The 14,294-nt window shown below is 39.6% G+C and overlaps 1 protein-coding gene across 1 annotated transcript in view; it reads left to right on the forward strand.

Moving 5' to 3' along the window:
• Positions 1–14,294, forward strand: part of LOC150087169 (protein white-like) — a 207,307-nt gene that overhangs the window by 26,344 nt on the left and 166,669 nt on the right. The window lies entirely within an intron of this gene.

The following is a 14,294-nucleotide window of genomic DNA, read 5'->3' on the forward strand; positions in this document are numbered from 1 at the left end:
TACAAGTTGTCTTAGAAAACTAAATCTTCTCAAAGTAATTTCTTCAATGTTACGGGGTGCAGACCGTTATGTGTTGCTACACCTATACCACTCACTGATCAGATCCCAGTTAGACTATGGGTCTCCTGCATATGACTCGGCCAGACTGAGTGTACTGAAATGGCTAGATCCCATACATCATAGTGCATCATGAGTGGCACATGTGGCCTTTCACACATCACCAGTTTTAAGCCTCTATGCGGAAGCCTACGAACTACCGCTACATCTTTGACGACAAGTTCTGCTACTAAATTATGTAGCCAAAATCAGCAGTCTCCCACATCATCCCACATGGCAATATCTCTTCATGCCAAAATGGAGATACACTTATGAAAGTAAACCATGGCCCAATAAACCATTTAACATTAGACTTCAAGCTTTAATTGCAAGCTGGGACCTGAATATTACTAACATACTTCAGGATACTAGCATGGATGGAAACCTACCCATGGAAAACACCCCCAATACATATTTAGAGACACTTTCAGCAATAGGGGAAGAATAACCTTCCAGATTTCAACATTAGGCAAATCCACATGGCCCACTCTACTGAGAAGTTCTGTTCAAATATGTACAGATGGATCCAAGGCTGGTAGTAAAATAGGTACTCCTGTAGTACTACCAAATGTCACCATCTCCAGACAGCTCCCGTCAGAATGCAGTACTTATATCTCAAAATGATATGGTATTCTTCTAGCCCTAGAGAACATAAATGAAGCCTTTTATACTAAATCCATCATATATACGGGCTCATTAAGTGATGTTAATGCACTACAATGTAAATTCTTCCCTAGTCATCCTCTGGTACAGAATATTTAGGCACAGTTACTAGAACGTCATGGACATGGACAGCTCATAATATTTTGTTGGATCCCTGCACACGTTGGAATGCCAGGAAACAAGCAGGCAGATTTAGCTGCTAAATGTGCTGCTAAATGTGCTACAAATGTTATACCACCAAATTTCAGGACTCCTTATATTGACCATAAATCAAACAGACATATAAAGAACAGTGGACACACACATGTGGAAAGATCAAACAAATAATAAACTTCTTGAAAACAAGAGAGATTGGCAATCCAGCCTGAGACGAAATAGAAAGGAAGAAACCATACTAGCCAGATTACGTATTGGTCATACATTCCTAACTCACTGCTACCTACTAACAAACAATGATTTTTCACTAATAGCCAGTGTAGCTTATGTGCCACTAAATGCACACGCTACAAGGAGTTTCAACTGTATATGACTTTTATAATCTGTGTAATTCAGGAACTATTTAATATTTGTATCAGGTACCACAATAAAACTATGCTATTGATATATATAAGGTTTGGATGTCAGATGAACTAATGAGGCTTGTGGCAGAGAAGAAAAATGTATGGGATGCATATAAAGTATCAGGTGACACAGAAGCCTGTGGGAGATATAAACTAGTCTGTAATCACGTCAAAAAAGAGGTCAGAGAAGAAAAATGCATGGGATGCATATAAAGTATCGGGTGACACAGACGCCTGTGGCAGATATAAACTAGTCTGTAATCAAGTCACAAAAGAGATTAGGCAGGCAAAGGCAGATTACGAGAAATCCTTGGCAAAGGATGCAAAGAAAAACAGCAAAGAGTTCTTTATTTATGTAAACTCTAGAAGGAAAGGGATGAATCAGATTGGACCACTTAAAACATAGATGGGTTGACTATCGATGATCATGCTCAGGTAGCTGATAAACTGAATGAGTATTTTGCATCTACATTCACACATGAGGAGTTATTCAAGAGGGAAGTGCAAGAAGTTTATCAAACTCTAACAGGGAGCTAACTGATTTGTAATAACTGAGAGCAAAGTGGAGGAGAAATTGTTGAAGTTAAACATGAAAAAAGGGCACCTAGGGTGGACGGGATCTATCCAGTTATATTAAAGGAGGCAGAAAAGGAAGTAAGTAAACCCTTAGCTATAATTATGAGAGCTTCCTTTGACTCAGGGGAGATCCCCATGGACTGAAGGTGTGTAACTGTATCACCAATTCACCAAGTAGTTGATCTGATTGAGGTGTATAAGGCCTTGAATGGGCTGAGCAAGTGAATGCTGATGAAATTCTTCCTCTTGCTCAGATTAAGAATCTGAGGGGGGCACAGATTCAAATTGAGGAAACACAGTTGTAGAATAGATGCGAAAATTTGCCTTTATCCAGTGGGTAGTTGATTGGTGGAACAGACTTCAATCTTTTGTTGTGAACGTTGATAGACTAAATAAATAAATTTAAGGCTGTGCTGGACAGGCATTTGAAACGAATGAAGGAGTGAAATGGGAGGGTTTTTTTTTTCTGATGCTGCATAAGCTTGCTTTCTTGCATCATATGCCTCTACTAATGCTAATATAATATTGATATTAGATGATATTGACATTGTATATGTATTGACAATAATATGATATTGACATTGTATATGTATTGACAATAATATGATATTGACATTGTATATGTATTGACAATAATATGATATTCACATTGAACATGATATTGCCATGGGGGATGTCTTTGTATGTGTGTGATGCAAGGAGTGTAACGAAATCAGGCAACAACTCAGCATTGTTATGAGCCTATATGAGAGCTTGAAGGACAGGGTGGATGCCCTCGAAGGAACTGAATCGAAGGGCCCATCAAGCTCTCAGCTGCCCACATCAATGCCAGAGCTTGTACTTGTTCATCACTCAACACAGCGGCAACCCCCAAGGCAGAATGCGCTGGTCCCACAGGAACTAGTAGTTGTTGGTGACTCTATTGTCAGGGAAATGGGAACATGCTTTGTAAAAAGGACAGCTGGAACAGGACCAGGGTATGTCTGCCAGGGGCAAAGGTTGATGACGTTGTAGAGCGGATATCATCTTTTAAGGGCACAAAAGGTGATATAGTTGTACATGTTGGCACTAATGATATCAAGAGTAGGAGACCGGCAAGAATTACTTAACAAGTACAGGTCACTGTTGAAAAAAAGCCGTGAATTAGGGTTGAATTTGAAAGTGTCTGCAATTCTGCCCAGACACGATAGGAGTGAGTATATGATCAGAGCCTTGTCGATCAATTCGGCTCTGGGAAGATTGTGCAAGGCTCAAGGGGTAAAATTTTTTTCAGCCCGAACTGTACTTGTTAATAGGAGAGACTGCTTCTACAGGGATGGGATACACTTAAATAGAAAGGGTGCAAGAATATTTGCTGATGCTATCGAGGCAGTGTTAGGTGGGTCGGAAAACTGCTAGCTTGGGGGGATACAAAGATTAATAGATTAACAGTAGCCACCGGTAGAGGTGAAAGTGATTCTTGCACTGCTTCTATTGGAATAAGCAGAAGCCTGAAAAACAAAATGCAGGATATTTCAGAGACTGCTAGGAGTCATTGTGGTACAAGTAAACACATGGGTTGTGTTAGGGTAGCTAAGAATAGAAACAGGTGCATGTATACTTGCGTGTACACCAATGCTAGGAGTTTGATAAATAAATTTGATGAATTTGAGGTATTGCTCAAAGCATCAAAGGCAGATATTGTTGGGATATCAGAGCCGTGGTGTCACGCAGATATAAGGTATGCAGAACTGGAATTTGGGGAGTACAACGTCTGCAGAAAGGTTAGACAGGATAGGAAGGGAGGAGGGGTTATGCTATTAGTTAAGAAACACATAAAATCCAAGGAAGTGAAGCCAGTCGACGAGTCAGTTTGGTGTGACATAAGCATTGGGAGATCAAAATTGAGAGTAGGAGTGTGCTATAAGCCTAATGACTCTGATGAATATAATAAGAAACTGTACTGGGAAATAGAGTGGGCCAGTACATCAGAGAGTCTTATAATGGGGGATTTTAATTTCCCAAATATTGACTGGAATTTGTGGGTTGGTCACTCATACACTAGCAAGGCTTTTGTGGATTTATTGGATGATTGTTTTCTACATCAGCATGTTCGGAAGGCAACTAGAGGGAGTAATACTCTTGATTTGATTATCAGTAGTGATTCTTCATGCATTAAGAATCTGCAGATAAAGGAACCACTAGGTTGCAGTGATCACAGTGTGCTGAAGTGGGATTTACTCAAAGAGGTAAAGGGAAGGGTTATTGCTTTCGTAAAGGCGACTACGATGTCTGAGACAGTATTTAAATTCTATACAGTGGGACCAACTGATGATGTTACCAACAGCAAATTCAAAATGGGAAGCATTCAAAGAATTTATCTTGGAAGCTACCAGGCTTCACATACCAACTAAGAAATATTGTTTAAGGTTTAGGCTGAAATGGATGTCAGATGAACTAATGAGACATATGGAAGAGAAGAAAAATGCATGGGATACATATAAATTAACACGTGACACAGAAGCCAATGAGAGATACAAGTTGATCTATAACCAATTTACAAAGGAGGTTAGGCAGGCAAAGGCAGATTACGAGAAATCTTTGGCAAGGGATGCAAAGAAAAACAGCAATGAGTTCTTTACTTATGTAAACTCTAGAAGGAAGGTGATGAATCAGATTGGACCACTTAAAACATAGATGGGTTGACTGTTGATGATCCTGCTCAGGTAGCTAACAAACTAAATGAATATTTTGCATCGACATTCAAACATAAGGAGTTATTCAGCGAGGGGAATGCCAGAGGTGTATTCAACTCTGGCAGTAAGCTAGAGAATCTTGTATTAACTGAGAGTAAAGTGGAGGAGAAATTTTTGAAGATAAACACAAGAAAGGCACCTGGGGTGGATGGGATCTATCCAGTTATATTAAAGGAGGCAGCAAAGGAAGGAAGCAAACCCTTAGCCATAATTATGAGAGCTTCCTTGGACTCAGGGGAGATACCCACAGACTGGAGATATGCAAATGTGACCCCAATTCACAAAGCAGAATCAAAGGCCGACACAGGTAATTATAGACCTGTTAGTTTAACTTCTATTCCAGAAAAATTAATGGAGGCACTGGTTAAAGAAGCACTGCAGGATCATCAAGACAAGACTTTAGTAATGGCTCGGACACAGCATGGTTTTGTTAAGGGGAAGTCTTGCCTGACCAATTTGATTGGATACTATGATGCAGTCACAAAAGAACCGGATGCAGGGAATAACTTTGATATTATATACTTGGATCTTAGAAAGGCTTTTGATACTGTTGCACATGGAAGACTGCTGCACAAATTGGAGCAGTGTGGCATTGGAGGCAAATTTCTGCTATGGATAAATGGGTGGTTAAGGGGGAGAAGACAGAGAGTGGTAATCAATGGACACTGCTCATCATAGACTAATGTTATTAGTGGAGTCCCTCAGGGTTCATTGTTGGGTCCATTGTTGTTTTCTGTATTTATAAACAATATTGATGATGGTATATCAAGCTTATTGTCCAGGTTTGCAGACGATACAAAGGTTGGCAGGGTCGTCAAGGACACTACTGACACTATGCTGCTGCTACAGGATGTGGAAAGGTTGAGCAGATGGGCTGAGAGGTGGCAAATGAAGTTTAACATTGACAAATGTAAAGTACTACACATGGGAAACAGCAACCCCAGAGCAACGTATCAAATCCGTGGTACTACACTGACAGTGGTAGAGAATGAAAGGGACCTGGGGGTAATTGTGCAGGCAGATATGAAGTTCTCTGAGCATTTCAGACGGGCTGCAAGAGTAGCTTGTGATGTCTTGTCAATGATATACAGGAATTTTTCTAGCAGGGATAAGGAGGTGATTATTCCCTTGTATGAGGCAGTGGTCAGCGCACACCTTGAGTACTGTATACAGGTCTGGAGGCCTCATTTCAAGAAGGATGTAGAGCTGCTGGAATGCGTACAGAGAAGGGCAACAAGATTAGTGAATGGAACAAAGGGGTACTCTTACGAAGAAAGGCTTAAGTTTTGCAAATTACACTGTCTGGAAACTAGGCACCAGTGAGGTGATCTGATAGAGGTGTATACACGTACAGGAACTGACTCATGAAAAAGGTTAATAAAGATACTTTTTTTTAAAATAAAGAAGATTTTCTTTGCTGCAAGTTCAAATAGCATTAGCATTAACAAAGGCACATGATGCAAGAAAGCAAGCTTATATAGCATCAGCCAAAAAACACCAAAAAAAAACCAATATTTCACCCATCCACTCGCTCCAAATGTTTGTCAAGTTCTGCCGTGAATCTATTTAATCTATCAACTTCTACAATGACAGATGGAAGTTTGTTCCAGCAATCCACCCCACTGGCTAAAGGCAAACTTCTGCACATCTATCCTACAACAGTCTTTCCTCAATTTGAATTTATGCCCTCTCAGGCGATTATTCTGAGCAAGACAAAGAATCCCATCTGCATTGAGCATGCTAAAACCATTCAAGGCTTTATAAACCTCAATCAGATCACCTCGCAGATGCCTAGTTTCCACACACTGTAATTTGCAAAACTTAAGCCTTTCGTAAGAGCAACCCTTTGTTCCATTCACTAATCTTGTTGCACTTCTCAGTACTCGTTCCAACAGCTCTACATGCTTCTTAAAATGAGGCCTCCAGACCTGTATATAGTACTCAAGGTGTGGCCTGACCATTGCCTAATACAAGGGGATAATCACCTCATTATCCCTGCTAGAAAAATTCCTGTATATCATTGACAAGACACCATGAGCTACTCTTGCAGACCATCTGCACTTCTCAGAAAACTTCATATCTGCCTGTACAATTACCCACAGATTCTTTTCATTCTCTACCACTGTCAGTGTGGTATCACAGAGGTGATACGTTACTCTGGGATTACTGCTTCCCATATGTAGCATTATACATTTGTCAATGTTAAACTTCATTTGCCACCTCTCAGCCCATCTGTTCAACTTTTCTAGATCCCGTTGCAGCAGTGCACTGTCATTAGTGTCATTAACAACCCTGCCAACTTTCGTATCGTCTGAAAACTTGAACTTTAAGCCTGATATACCATCATCAGTATCATTTATAAATACAGAAAACAACAATGGACCCAACAATGAACCCTGACGGACTCCACTAATAACATTAGTCCATTAAGAGCAGTGTCCATTGATTACCACTCTCTGTCTTCTCTCACTCAACCATCCCTTTATCCATAGCAGTGCCGACCGGGCTAGCCGAGTGGGTAAAGTACCTGCCCGGCAACCCAAAGGTCACGGGTTCGATTCCCGCCTCAGGCTTGGATCAAAGTACTGCAAAAACCTTGGGAGGTGCAATATGGCCACAGAAGCCGATGCGCCAACAACTACCAAATCAAAAAAAAAAAAAAAAATCCATAGCAGCAATTTGCCTCCAATGCCACACTGCTCAAATTTGTGCAGCAGTCTTCCATGTGCAACAGAATCAAAGGCTTTTCTAAGATCCAAATATATGATATCAAAGTTATTTTTTGCATCCAGTTCCTTTGTTACTACATCATAGTATTGAATCAAATTAGTCAGACAAGACTTCCCCTTAACAAACCCATGCTGTGTCTGAATTCTTGCTGCAGTCTTGTTTAGATGATCCTGCAGTGCATCTTTAATCAGTGACTCCGTTAATTTTCCTGGAACAGAAGTTAAACTCACAGGTCTATAATTACTTTTGTCGGCATTTGATCCCCCTTTGTGGATTGGGGTCACATTTGCACATCTCCAGTCCATGGGTACCTCCCCTGAGTCTAGGCAAGCTCTCATAATTATGGCTAAGGGTTTTCTTACTTCCTTTGAAGCCTCCTTTAATATAACTGGATAGATTCCATCCACCCCAGGTGCCTTTTTTGTGTTTATCTTCAACAGTTTCTCTTTCACTTTACTCTCAGTTATTACAAGATTATCAAGCTTACTGCCAGAGTTTAATACACCTCTGGCATTCCCCTCCCTGAATTACTCCTCATGTGTGAATGTCGATGCAAAATATTCATTTAGTTTGTTAGCTACCTGAGCAGGATCATCAACAGTTGACCCATCGATATCAAGTGGACCAATCTGATTCATCCCCTTCCTTCTAGAGTTTACATAAGTAAAGAACTCTTTGCTGTTTTTCTTTGCATCCCTTGCCAAAGATTTCTCGTAATCTGCCTTCACCTGCCTAACCTCCTTTGTAACTTGGTTACAGATCAACTTATATCTATCATCGGCTTCTGTGTCACATGTTAATTTATACGTATCCCATGCATTTTTCTTCTCTGTCACATGTCTAATTAGTTCATCTGACATCCATTTAGGCCTAATTCTTGAACAATATTTCTTTGTTGGTACGAAAAGCCTAGTAGCTTCCAAGATTAATTCTTTGAATGCTTCCCATTTTGAATTTGCTGTTGGTAACATCATCAGTTGGTTCCACTGTATAAAATTTAAATACTGTCTCAGACCACTGTAGTCACCTTTATGAAAGCAAAAACCCTTCCCTTTACCCTTGATGGTAATTACCTCTTTGAGTAAATCCCACTTCAGCACACTGTGATCACTGCCACCTAGTGGCAATGAGCAATAAAAATAGGTCAAGAATAATTTGTCCATGAAACCATGTGACATTGACATCTTTGGTGATTGGAGAGACACTGAAGATGTCTCTTCAGTAACCAAACTACACTATGTGAATGTCACTTTATTACGTCATGAGATGCTTTGTGAACAGCCGCTGTCATCTTCCAAATAAATATAGAATTTTAATTCAGAATGTAGCCATGTTGTACAAGTGATATATTACTAATGCTTTTGAATGTGACAACACATGCTGCACACCTGTGTTAAACAAGATCAACTTATTGATCAGCTGTGCTGTGATGTGAGGCTAAATGCTAAATACATATGTGAAGCCCAGTGCTTAATACATTCCTTAAGCCCCCATATCATTAGGGATAAAAAGAAAAATTATAGTACAAGTTTATTTATTAACACGAGATAGTAGTAGTAGTGGCATGTGATGCAAGAAAGGAATGGCGTCTCCATAGCTAGGTGGGAAGGACCAGCAGTGCGTAGCACACGCTTCTTGATTAGACCGGGGTTCGAGCCCGTCACCACCAAATACGGAGGATGCGGAAAGGTCAGGGAATGACCACCGCATATCCCGGAGCAATATGGCCTTAGTTGCTAATGCTCCTAAAAACCAAACAAACAACAACAACAGCAAGAAAGCAAGCGTATGAGCTTATGCAGCATCAGCCAAAAAAAAAAAATTACAAAACAATCCCTTCTAAATATTTGTCCAGTTCCTCCTTAAATTTATCAACTTCCACAACAACAGCTGGAAGTTTGTTCCAGCAATTAACCACTTGCTGGCTAAAGACGAATTTCCACACATCTATTCTACATCTGTCCTTCCTCAATTTCAATTTGTGCCTCCTTAGGTTTGTAATCTGAACAAGTGGAAGAATCCCATCAGAATTCAGCGTGCTCAAACCATTCAAGGCCTTATACACCTCAATCAGATCACCTCGCAGGTGCCTAGTCTCCAACTGCTGCAATTTGTAGAACTTAAGCCTCTCCTGGCAAGAGGATCTTTTCATTCCCCTCACCAATCTTGTTGCTCTTCTCTGTACATTCTCAAGCAAATCTACATCCTTCCTAAAATGAGGCCTCCAGACCTGCACACAGTACTCCAGGTGAGGCCTGACCATTGCCTTATACAGCAGGACAATCACCTCCTTTTTCCTGCTAACAAAATTCCTGTATATCATTAACAACCCCACATGACCTGCCCTGGCAAGTCATGTGGTGTTGGCAGTCTGTCTGCATTGCTCAGAAAACTTCATATCTGACTGCACAATTACTCCCAGGTCTTTTTCATTTTCTACCTCCTTAAGTGCAGTACCACACAGTTGGTACATTTCTCTGGAGTTGCTTCTACCGTATGATGCAGTACTTTGCATTTGTCAATGTTAAACTTCAGTTGCCACTTCTCATCCCATCTGCCCAAATTTTCTAGATCCTGTTGCAGTAACACACTGCCAATACTGTCATTAACAACCTTGCCAACCTTTGTATCATCTGCAAACTTCAATACAGGCATATCTCGAATAACGAATAGGATGCGTTCCACGAAATTACTTCGTTAAGCGAAACTTCGTTTTCAGAGGTAAAAATACTATGGCCAGAATAGGGATACGTTCCTATGTAAAGAAAATGAAAAGCTTTTTTTTCGAACAAAGAAAAGTTTTATTAAATAAACAGTCAACTTACATACAAAGTGAAATCACATTTTAAAATATGAGTCTAAAGTTGATTGCTTATGCTTTTTTTCTCTTTCATTTAACAATTGCCTATACGGAGTTATTGCATTTAACACTGATCGCTTAACAATAAAACTTCTTCCTAAATCAGGATCATTTTCACTAAAAAAATTTAAAACGTTTTCAATGTCATTTAAGCACCTTTTTAAATCTTTGGCTGTTAACACTTTTTCAGCAGGAACTTCTTTAACTTCGTCTTCATTATCTTTGTCTTCGTTGCTAACAAGGTTTTCTAAATCTTCCACTGAAAAACCATCATCTTCTGCATTCAATAAATTTCTAACAACCTCTTCATCGACATTTTCGAAACCTATTGATTGAGCCATCTGGATAACTTCATTTCTAATTTCTTGGATGTTATTTTCTTCTTCTAGTACAACTTCTGGCCATATTTTGCGCCAAACTCCATGTAAGCATTTCTTAGTGACTTCTTTCCAAGAACTATCAATGTTTTCAATTGCGTTTTTAATGGTGTAGTTTTTCCAAAAAGTTTTAACTGTCATTTCCTCTTTATCCTCTAGTTCAGTTAAACTGCTTAATGTTCGACGCAGATAATAAGCTTTAAATGATGGTATTACTCCCTGATCCAATGGTTGAATCAGGGGAGTTGTGTTTGCTGGAAGAAACACAACTTTGACAGGAATGCATGTGTCCAACGTGTTAAGATCAGTAGGATGTCCCGGAGCATTGTCTAACAACAAAAGAGCTTTTTCTTCAGAGTTGTTTTTTTGACAATACCGTTTTACTTCAGGACAAAAGTGGTTAACAAACCAATCAGTAAATAACTCCTTGGTAACCCACGCTTTTCTATTTGCTTTCCATATTACAGGTAAATTCATTTTTATGTTACCTTTTAACGCCCTCGGATTTTCTGAATGGTAAACTAATAACAATTTTAATTTATAATCGCCAGAGGCATTTGATCCAAAGAGTAACGTTAAACGGTCTTTGGCTGCTTTGAACCCAGCAGCTGATTTTTCTTCAATAGAAATAAAGCTTTTTGTTGGTAGCCGTTTCCAGAACAAACCGCTTTCGTCAACATTGAACACCAAATTTGGTGGAAATTTTTCACGTTCAATTATTTCCTTTAGTTTTTCTGGAAACTTCTCCTGTTAATTTTACACTATGAATCCTGGCCCGTTTTTTAAATTTCTCGAACCAACCACGAGAAGCCCCAAAGGTTTTCGTAATTTCTTCAGTTTGTTTAGATTTCAGGTGATTAAACTGGAATATTTTTTATGTTAAATGGGGCTTGAAATTGTGGACTTTGTTATATTGAAGCTTCGTTATCAGAGGTAACGTTAACCGAGGTATGTATGTACTAAGCCTGATATACCTTCATCAGTTTCACTGATAAATATACAAAACAACAGTGGACCCAACACCGAACCCTGTGGGACTCCACTAATAACATTAGTCCATGAAGAGCAGCATCCATTAATTACCACCCTCTGTCTTCTCCCACTCAACTATCCTTTTATCCATTCTAGCAACTTATCCTTAATACCATTTTGCTCCAATTTGTACAGTAGTCTTCCATGCGCAACAGTGTCAAAAACTTTCCTGAAATCACGCCTCCGAAGCCAGGTGGCAAGGAGCAGCAGTGCGTAGCACACACTTCTTGATTAGACCGGAGTTCGAGCCCATCACCACCAAATACGGAGGATGCGGAAAGGTCAGTGAATGACCACTGCATATCCCGGAGCAATATGGCCTTAGTTGCTAATGCTCCTAAAAACAAATAACAATAACAATAGCTTTTCTGAAATCCAAGTATTTGATATCAAAATTATTTTTTGCATCCAGTTCCTTTGTAACCACATCATAATAACCAATCAAATTTGTCAGATAAGACTTTCCCTTAACAAACCATGCTGTCTGAATTATTGCTGCAGTCTTGTCTAGATGATCCTGCAATGCATCTTTAACCAGCGACTCCATTATTTTACCCTGAACAGAAGTTAAACTAACTGGTCTGTAATTACTCTTGTCACCCTTCGATCCCACTTTGTGAATTGGGGATACATTTGCACATCTCTAGTCCATGGGGGACCTCCCCTGAGTCCAAAGATGCTCTCATAATTATGGCTAAGGGCTTGCTTAGTTGCTTTGCCACCTCCTTTAATATAACTGGATAGATCCCATTCACTCCAGGTGCCTTTCTTATGTTTAACTTCGACAATTTCTCCCCCACTTTGTTCTCAGTTATTACAAAATCATTAAGCACCTTGTTACAATTTGTTAACCTTGTGGCATTTTCAAACCTTAATAACTACTTCATGTGTGAATGTAGATGCAAAATACTCATTCAGTTTGTTTGCTATCTGAGCAGGAACATCAACAGTCGAACCATCGATATCAAGTGGACCAATCAGATCCATTTTACTTATATAAACTCTTCATTTTAGAGTTTATATAAGTAAAGAAATCCTTGCTGTTTTTTTTTGTTAGCATCCTTTGCCAAAGATTTCTCGTAATCTACCTTCACCTGCCTATCCTCCTTTGTGACTTGATTACAGACCGGCATATATATATCATAGGCTTCTGTGTCGCCTGATAATTTATATGCATCCCATGCATTTTGCTTCTCTGCCACGAGTCTCATTAGTTCATTTTACAATCATTTAGTCCTAAACCTTGAACAATATTTCTTAATAGGTAGGAAACATTTAGTAGCTTCAATACTAAGCCTTGAATGCTTCCCAGTTAGAATTTGCTGTTGGCAACCTCATCAGTTGGTCCCACTGTACAGAATTTAAAAACTGTCTGAGACCACTATAGTCACTTTTACGGAAGCAAAAACCTCTTCCTTTACCCCTGATGGTAATTATATCTTTAAGTAAATCCCACATCGGTACACTGTGATCACTTGCATCTACTGGTTCCTTTATCTGCAAATTCTTAATACACGAATGATCACTGCTGATAACCAGATCAAGAGTATTACCCTCTCTGGTTGCTTCTTGAACATGCTTCTGAAAACAGTCATCCAATAAATCCACAAAAGTCTTACCAGTGTGCAAGTGACCAACCCATAAGTTCCAGTCTGTATCTGGAAAGTTAAAATCCCCCATTATAAGACATTCTGATTTACTAGCCCACTCTATTTCTCTGTACAATTGTTCATTGTACTCATTAGTGACCAACCCATAAGACACTCCTGCTCTTATTTTTGCTTTCGCGGTGCTTATGTCACACCAAACTGAATCAACAATGCACTCTTCATCTATATCAACTGGATGTGCTTCTTTTGATTTTATGTTTTTCTTAATTAGCAGCATAACACCTCCTCCCTTCCTATCCTGTGTATCCTTTCTGTACACATTGTACTCCCCAAATTCCAGTTCTGCATTCCTTATATCTGTCTGACACCACGTCTCTGCTATCAAAACAATATCCGCCTTTGATGTCTTGACCAACACTGAAAATTCATCAAATTTATTTACTATACTTCTAGCATTGGTATACGTGCAAGTATACAAGTACCTATTCTTATTATTAGTTATCCTAACACATCCCATATACCCACCTGTTTCACGATGACTGCCATCAGTCCCTGAAACGCCCAACACCCCTCTCTCCACGCTGCTGCTTATTCTAATAGGAGTAGTGCAAGAATCACCTTCACCTCTGCCTGCAGCTACTTTTAACCTTTTAGTCTGTAAATCCCCCAAGCTAGCAGGTTTTCGACCCTCCTAACACTGCCTCGATGGCATTACTAAATATTCTTGCACCCTTTCTATTTAAGTGTATCCCATCCCTGTAGAAGCAGTCTCCCCTGTTAACAAGCACAGACCAGGCTGAAAAAAATTTTACTCCTTGAGCCTTGCACATTTCCTCCAGGGCCGAATTGATTGACAAGGCTCTCATCATATACTCCCTCCTATCATGTCTGGGCAGAATTGCAGACACTTTCAAATTTCACCCTAATTCACAACTTTTTTTGCAACATTGACCTGTACTTGTTAAGTAAATCTGCAGATCTCCTACCCTTAAAGTCATTGGTGCCAACGTGTTCTGCAGATCTCCTACCCTTAAAGTCATTGGTGCCAACGTGTA

Source organism: Mastigoproctus giganteus, chromosome 4 (genome assembly GCF_048544385.1).
Source record: "Mastigoproctus giganteus isolate SK-2022 chromosome 4, ASM4854438v1, whole genome shotgun sequence".
Lineage (NCBI taxonomy): Eukaryota > Metazoa > Arthropoda > Arachnida > Uropygi > Thelyphonidae > Mastigoproctus > Mastigoproctus giganteus.